We start from the raw sequence: 6811 nt of genomic DNA on the forward strand, positions 1-6811 counted from the left end.
GAAGGCCTGGTAAAACAGAATGCTGGCCCCAACCCCAGGGTTTCTGATGTGCAGGTCTGGGGTGGGGTTCAGAAGTTTGTACTTTAACAGGTTCCCAGGTAATAATGATGCAGTGGGTCTGGAGACCATGCTTCGATAAACACTACTCTAGAGCAGTGTTTCTCAAACTTTAAAGTACCCACAACATCACCTGGGGTGGGGGGCTTGTTAAAGGATGGATCTGTTAAACTCTAGGTTGGAGGGATGTGGGGGAGGTGAGATTTTTGCCTTTCTAACAATGTCCTGGATGGTGCTTGATGCAGCTACACCATGGACCACACTCGAATGGCAAGACTGTTGCTTTAATACTGTCTGGCATTATTCCTATTTATTCATTCTCTCATTGCTTAAGTGAATTAATGATGATAGGTGGGAAGAAGGTAGGGAGTTCAACATATAACTTGAATAAAGTTGCATGAGAATATGTGTGTTTACTGTTTCAGCTCCAGACATCTTGGTTTTATGAATGTAGGAACAGCAATAAAAATGGTTTAATAGTCTTCAGCGTAAAATAATTCCTATTTTTACTAGTGCTAGAGAATCATAGGGCCGTAAAGGTATAATTCTGGCCAAATGAAAGCAAATCACATTGGTGACCAAAATTAACAGGGATCTAAAAACATACATTTGCTACATTAGTGACCACAGATTACCAAAAGATTGATTTAATGTTCATCTCTATTTTGGACTAATCAAACCAGGGAATTAAAGGGGTAAGTGGTGTACGAGGTTATTCCCTGTTTCTTCAAAACCTCTATTATGTAATTTGGTAGATTCCTACTGTATCTTGGTAATAGTTCATATTTATAATTGTGGTGACACAGGGTTGTTCTAGAAGTTCCCCTTTGGCATGCTCAATTGTTGGGGTCCTACCCTTTAACCTTTTGAAGACTCTTTCCATCCCTAGAACTGCAATAAGTCCCTTGCAATTATAAACTCAGGGAAAGGAGATACCATCCAGGAGAACTTCTTTGGTCTCCTATGTCTAACAATGATCACAACCCAGCAACCTCAGCTACTTCCTCCTCCATATCCTTCAATAGTCAAAATATTTTTTCTCCTTATATTCAAGTTTCTCAAAGTTAAGGTTTTATATGATCCTGAAATTCTTGAATATTGTTATTTGTGCGAAACAGGTCACAGTGGTTAGAGTCTCTCCAGGCAGATCTAACGTTTTAATGGACCTGTAAGTTAAGGACTTTGAGGCAATATGTCCTTCCCCTTAAAAATCGGGCCTGATCTGCAGACATTAGGGCCAGGCTTCTTAAATTAAGAGAGATCAGAAGAAATCAAAAGAAATGCTTTGGAAGTTGTTCTTTGTTTTTCATGTGCAGGGAGTTTATCCTTAAGATTTATGAAGTCCTTGTCTCAGTGTTCCCTCTGTTGGCTCAGCTCCCAGGGATTTTGAAGTGGCTTGTTGCTATCTGTGTGGAAGGTTTGCCAAGGTTGTTGCTATGGCTGCAGTGCCTGCAAGTTTAGCTGATTCTTGTGTCCTATTGATCTGCTCTGAATCTTAGCAATTTGCCAGTGTTCCACTTAGGAAGTGGGGGATGTTATCCCAAATCTAATGACCCTTTGCCTTAGCCCACAGGGAAATTGCTGTGCAAACAGCAGGCCCAATCCAATCCCAATCTTTCCATTAGTCAGTTCTCCATCAATTTCCCATGAAATTTATGCTCCCATGAAGAGCTTTTCAGAGTTAGAAACAACTCTTCAGGAGAGACCGAAGATGTCCATTTGTTTGCATTTCAGCACAAAGACAATCATCTGGGCCATTGGGTTCTCTTACCCTGTTGGTCAGGATGGAAGCTATGGGAAGTTCTTCTTTTCTAACCCCCTTGATCCCTTGCTTATCAATTTTCCATGGCCAGTGTTGTTCCACTATTCCTTGCAAATCAGCTCATGTTGGTTTCCATGACTTCCCTATCCATAGAAATAAAGTGTTAATTTCAAAGAGGTTTCTACTTTTTCTTCTCACATATTGTATTCACTTCCTCTCTTTTTTATTATGGTAAGATATACAATACATAAAATCTACCTTTTCAAAACATTTAAAAATGTACAGTTCTATGGCATTAAGTACATTTATGTTGTGGTGCAACCATCACCATCATTTCTCTCCAAAACCTTTTCTTCTTTCCCAGCTGAAACTCTGACCTATTAAACACATTCTCCTCTCCTCTCAGCCCCTGGCAACTACCATTCTACTTTCTCTGTTTATGAATTTGACTATTCTAGGAACCTCATGTAAATGGAGCTTAAAGAATATATGTTTATTAGGCAGTGACCTTGGGATCAACAACTGTGGAAGGAAAGGTGAGGAAATAAGGTTGGGGAGGAGAAGCTAAGCTGTGATGTCAGACTTGGCCATCTTGATTAAGCTCTGGAGCTAAAATGGCCCTAACTCACTGGGATGAGTTGGCTGAAACTTTTGAGTCATGTTTGGATCAGTTGCTGAATGTGGCCCTCCACAGGAAGTGGGGTTCTCTGCAGCTGAGGCAATTCCTGAAGGGGCTCCTAAGTATCTGGGCATTTAGGGCAATAAATCCTTCCTTGCAGAGGCATGTAGACAATGAATCTCCATGTCTATAATTGTCTACCTGTTGTTACTCAGATTCACATTTTCACGAACGTCTTATAACTGCTATATCCCTTTGTGATGGGCTTACTCTGCTGTATTGGGATTCTGTGCAGGTAAAACAAGCCCTTGGATAGTGATGCTATAGGCAGGAAAAGCAATTTGCCCAGAAGATCTATTCCTATTTGAATCCATCACAAGATTTTTCAGGGTAGATGGAGCCCAGGGAAAATAACATGCCATTAAGTGGACACATAGTCTCCCTGAAACAATGTGCCAAATCATAGGCTCAGCATTGGTCTTTGTTGCTGGCAGGTTGCGCATTCAGAGGAAGTAGGAGCTAGATTCATATGGAAAGTAGTAGCCTATGCTGGTGGGCTGATGTCTAACCTCTATCTTTGTCACCATTGCCGCTTTTTAATATGTCCATTATTCCAGCACTGGAATGACGAATCACCACTGGCTGCCTTCAACTGGCTAAACCATTCTATCTACTTGGTTGTTTAGTGCCTCTTCCATTGGGGGAGCTCTTAGATTCCTGTTAATTTTTAATACAAAGATCTTCACTCTTTATACTCACTCACATATATGTATTCCTTTCTGCCAGACATCTTTGTCTCTCATCTTCCAATCTTTTTTCTTCTAAGATCTGGTCAACTAGCCAGACTATCCATGAGTCCTTATATGTCCTAATTTCAGGTCTCTGCTTTTATCACACAAAGTAGATGGCCAGACACATGGTCCCAAACTCTGACAATTGGGAGGATTTTCCCTGAGTTAGGCTGTGGTGGCTTGCCTCCACATACTGAGCTGACCCATCTGTAAACCATGCTTCATCAGCTAGTCCTCAGAGATGCCCCCTATGGGCCATGTAAGTAAGCTGAGGATGTTAGTGCAGTTATGATGGATTACAGAAGTCTGGGTTATCTGATTTGGTTGATCAGGCAGAATTCAGCTCATGATGGGAAATTTTAGCCATATGGTTACTTGGTGTCCCATAGTCAGGCTTTCAATTTGTACCATGGCTCAAAACCATGCCAAGAGTTGCCTTTCAAAAGTCATGCGTTCTTTCTTGCAGATTGTGTTACCTTGATGTAGTACCCCAGGGGCATATATTGTGATTTTCCCACTGGGACTTCCCGTAAATTCCACACAGTGTCTTTTCCCACCACGGATATCTCTAACATAAGAGGGTCTGTTGGCTCAAGTGGCAGGCTACAGCTTGGACCCAACAATAGGCAGTACTGGAATATCTTGTTTGCTTAGGGGCATCTTTGCTTTGATTTGATTTGAACTCTTTTACTGTGTAGTACCATTTCCAAGCCTGTGAACAAGGATCTGAGAAAAATGCCTCCATAGTGCAACAGCTCTAGCTGTGCTGTCAGGAGAGACACCTGAAATGGATTCTAGGAAAGTATTTTTCTACTCTGTGGTTCCTGAGGGTGCTCTCTGCTGCTCTTAACAGATTAGAAAGGTTATATCCATAATGGACTGGTGGTGGTGGTAGTGGTGTGTGTGTGTGTTTAATAGAAGAGGGCGATATAGAAAGAGAGAGTGGAGGAGTGGCAGAAAGTTCTCCAAAGTAGCTGTTTATTCAAGCTAAGAAGTGGTAATACGTTACTCTTTTGTATTTCTACTTCTCAGAGAGGTAAGACTGAGCTCAGCTCTCCAGTATACAAGTTCAACACACTACACACGAATAGACACAAAGTAAAAATATAGAAATGGTTAAATATAGTTACTATTAACGTTCCTTATGAGAAGAGTATGTACTATATTTAGTGTAAGACTAAAAAAATTGGAATTTTTAGAGTTTGGAGCTATCTGTCATCTAGTTCAATGTCCCCATTTTATACAAGAGGAAAATCTTTTGTTACTGACTCTGTTCAATAAAACCATGAAACATTTTGTTGTTTTTAAGTTAGTAAATGTATCTGTACACTTTTATGAGTTTTTTTTGGGGGGCAGCGATGATGAAATTAGTACGTTTTGATCTTTGTGCAAGTTGTTCAGAAAGAACTTAAAAGAAGTATTTAGGAAAATCCAAGTGCTGAAACATTTAAGATATGCTTTGTGGTCTCGATTTTGTGTGATTGTCAGCCAGGAAGTTTTCTGATTAAGATGGCTTGCCAATTCCCTGACAAATACATTATTTATTATACTAATGGGGATTTCCTATTTGAGATGTTAAAGACAAAATGTTACTGATATTTCCCTTAAAATAACTGACATACAGCAATTGATGCATTCTAATAAATTAAAATCAAGGACAAGACAGTGGTCCATAAACACGTACAGATATTTTATTGGCAACTATTTATCAAAATAAATTATATTTCACTGGATTAGATATTTCTCATTCATTATTGAGAGTAGAAGCTGAATGTTATTGAATTTATATTTCCCTTTTTTGCATCTGATATTGCGCAAGAATAAAATAACTTTTAACAAGGACTGAATTTTGTCGGATTAAAATGGTAGTTAGAATTCCATAGTTATGTACACACATTTTAGAATTTCATTAACTTCTATGACTTATAAAGAAATTTCTGCATACTTGTGTGTGTGTGTGCATGTGTACATGTGTGTGTGTGTGTGTGTGTGTGTGTGTATTTGTATTTCCACATAGTAGTCCCTACATTGGGAGATGTGTTCTAAGCATCTAGTAAAAAGTATATACTTGCAGGTAAATTAACAAATACTCTAAATTTCACCTAATTTCTACCAGGCAGCAAAAGCTTGAAACAAATTTTAATAATTGCACATTTATAATTTGTTGGTAAAATTAAAATAAAATTTAAAATACAGATTGTGTTATGTACTATGAAGAAAAAGAATAAGGTACTATAAGAAAGAACATGGGCATTTCCCTTGGTTGGGGCAATCATAAAAAGCCTTTCTGAAGAATAAATAGGAGTTAGACAAAGAATTGGTGTGGGTTGCATATGGGACGCAGGATGTATGCGGCAGCATAAAAAAAAGGCCTTGCAATTGGGAAAGAGTTTTGTATGTTCAAGAAACTAGAAGGCCAAGATGGTGAGAATACAGTTAGTAACGACAAGCAGAGCCTGAGATGAGATTGAAGATGTTGGCATGGATGGACCACATCCACACCCACGTGGCAGGGCCATTGAGGACCATACTGAATTGTTTGAGTCTGATTTTAGTGCAGTCACAGAAGGATTTTAAGTAGGAGAGTGACATCATTTCACCTATATTTTTTAAAGACCACATGGTTGCATTATGGACATTGCATTGGATTGGGTTAAGAGTGGAAGAAAATAGATGATGTTAGGAGATAACTGTATTAGTCTTGGTGAGAGTTGGAATAGCTTGGACTGGGATGTTGGATGTAAATAGAGAGTAATGGATAAATTCAGGATACTTAGAGAGTAGAATCAGTGACTCTTAGGATAAGATAGAGCTATGTCAAGATGTGCCCAGATTTTTTTCACTTGAGTAAATGGGTGTGTGGGTGTGTGTGGGGTGATAGGAGCATTTATTGAAATAATGTGATACTGGAGGAGAAACAATCTTGGCAGAAAATCAAAACTTTAGTTCTGGAAATGTTAATTTTGTGATGCCAGTAAGATTATCAAGTGAATAGGCCGAATAGGTCAGTAACAACTCAACATATAGGACTAGAAGTGTAGGCTAGAAATGTAATTTAGGAGTTATTGGCATACATATGATAGTGATAACAAAATGAAAGTTCTCAGTTACATCATGTCAAGTGGAAGAGAAAAGATCATCTACAGAGCAGGAGGGAGATGTTAGATAAGAACATCAGTAAAGTTTCGCATCACACACCAAGAAAAGAGCATTTCCAGGAGGAAGCAATTAGCTGTGTTAGGTGTTACTGAGAGGTCAAATAAGATGAAAGTTAAAAAAATAAAGATTAGATTTTTGGGAATGTAGGAGTCAATGGTCACTTCAGAATGTGACTTTAAAAACAAGAGGGACAGATGTTATAGGGAGTAGACTGAAGAGAGAAAGGGAGATGTGGAAGTTGAGAAAAAAGGTAGAGACAACTGCGGTAGACATCATTAGTTGGCTACCTCACAGCTGTTTTCCCACTGCTAACAGAACCCCAGTTTGTTTTCAACGGTTTCTGAGTGGTCAAGTTTCTTAATGCAGTGAATTGATATTTTCCAAATCAACCATAGTAGTCTCATTCACCTCGCCATGTGATTG

Source organism: Rhinolophus hipposideros, assembly GCF_964194185.1.
Source record: "Rhinolophus hipposideros genome assembly, chromosome: 4".
In the NCBI taxonomy this organism is placed as follows: Eukaryota; Metazoa; Chordata; class Mammalia; order Chiroptera; family Rhinolophidae; genus Rhinolophus; species Rhinolophus hipposideros.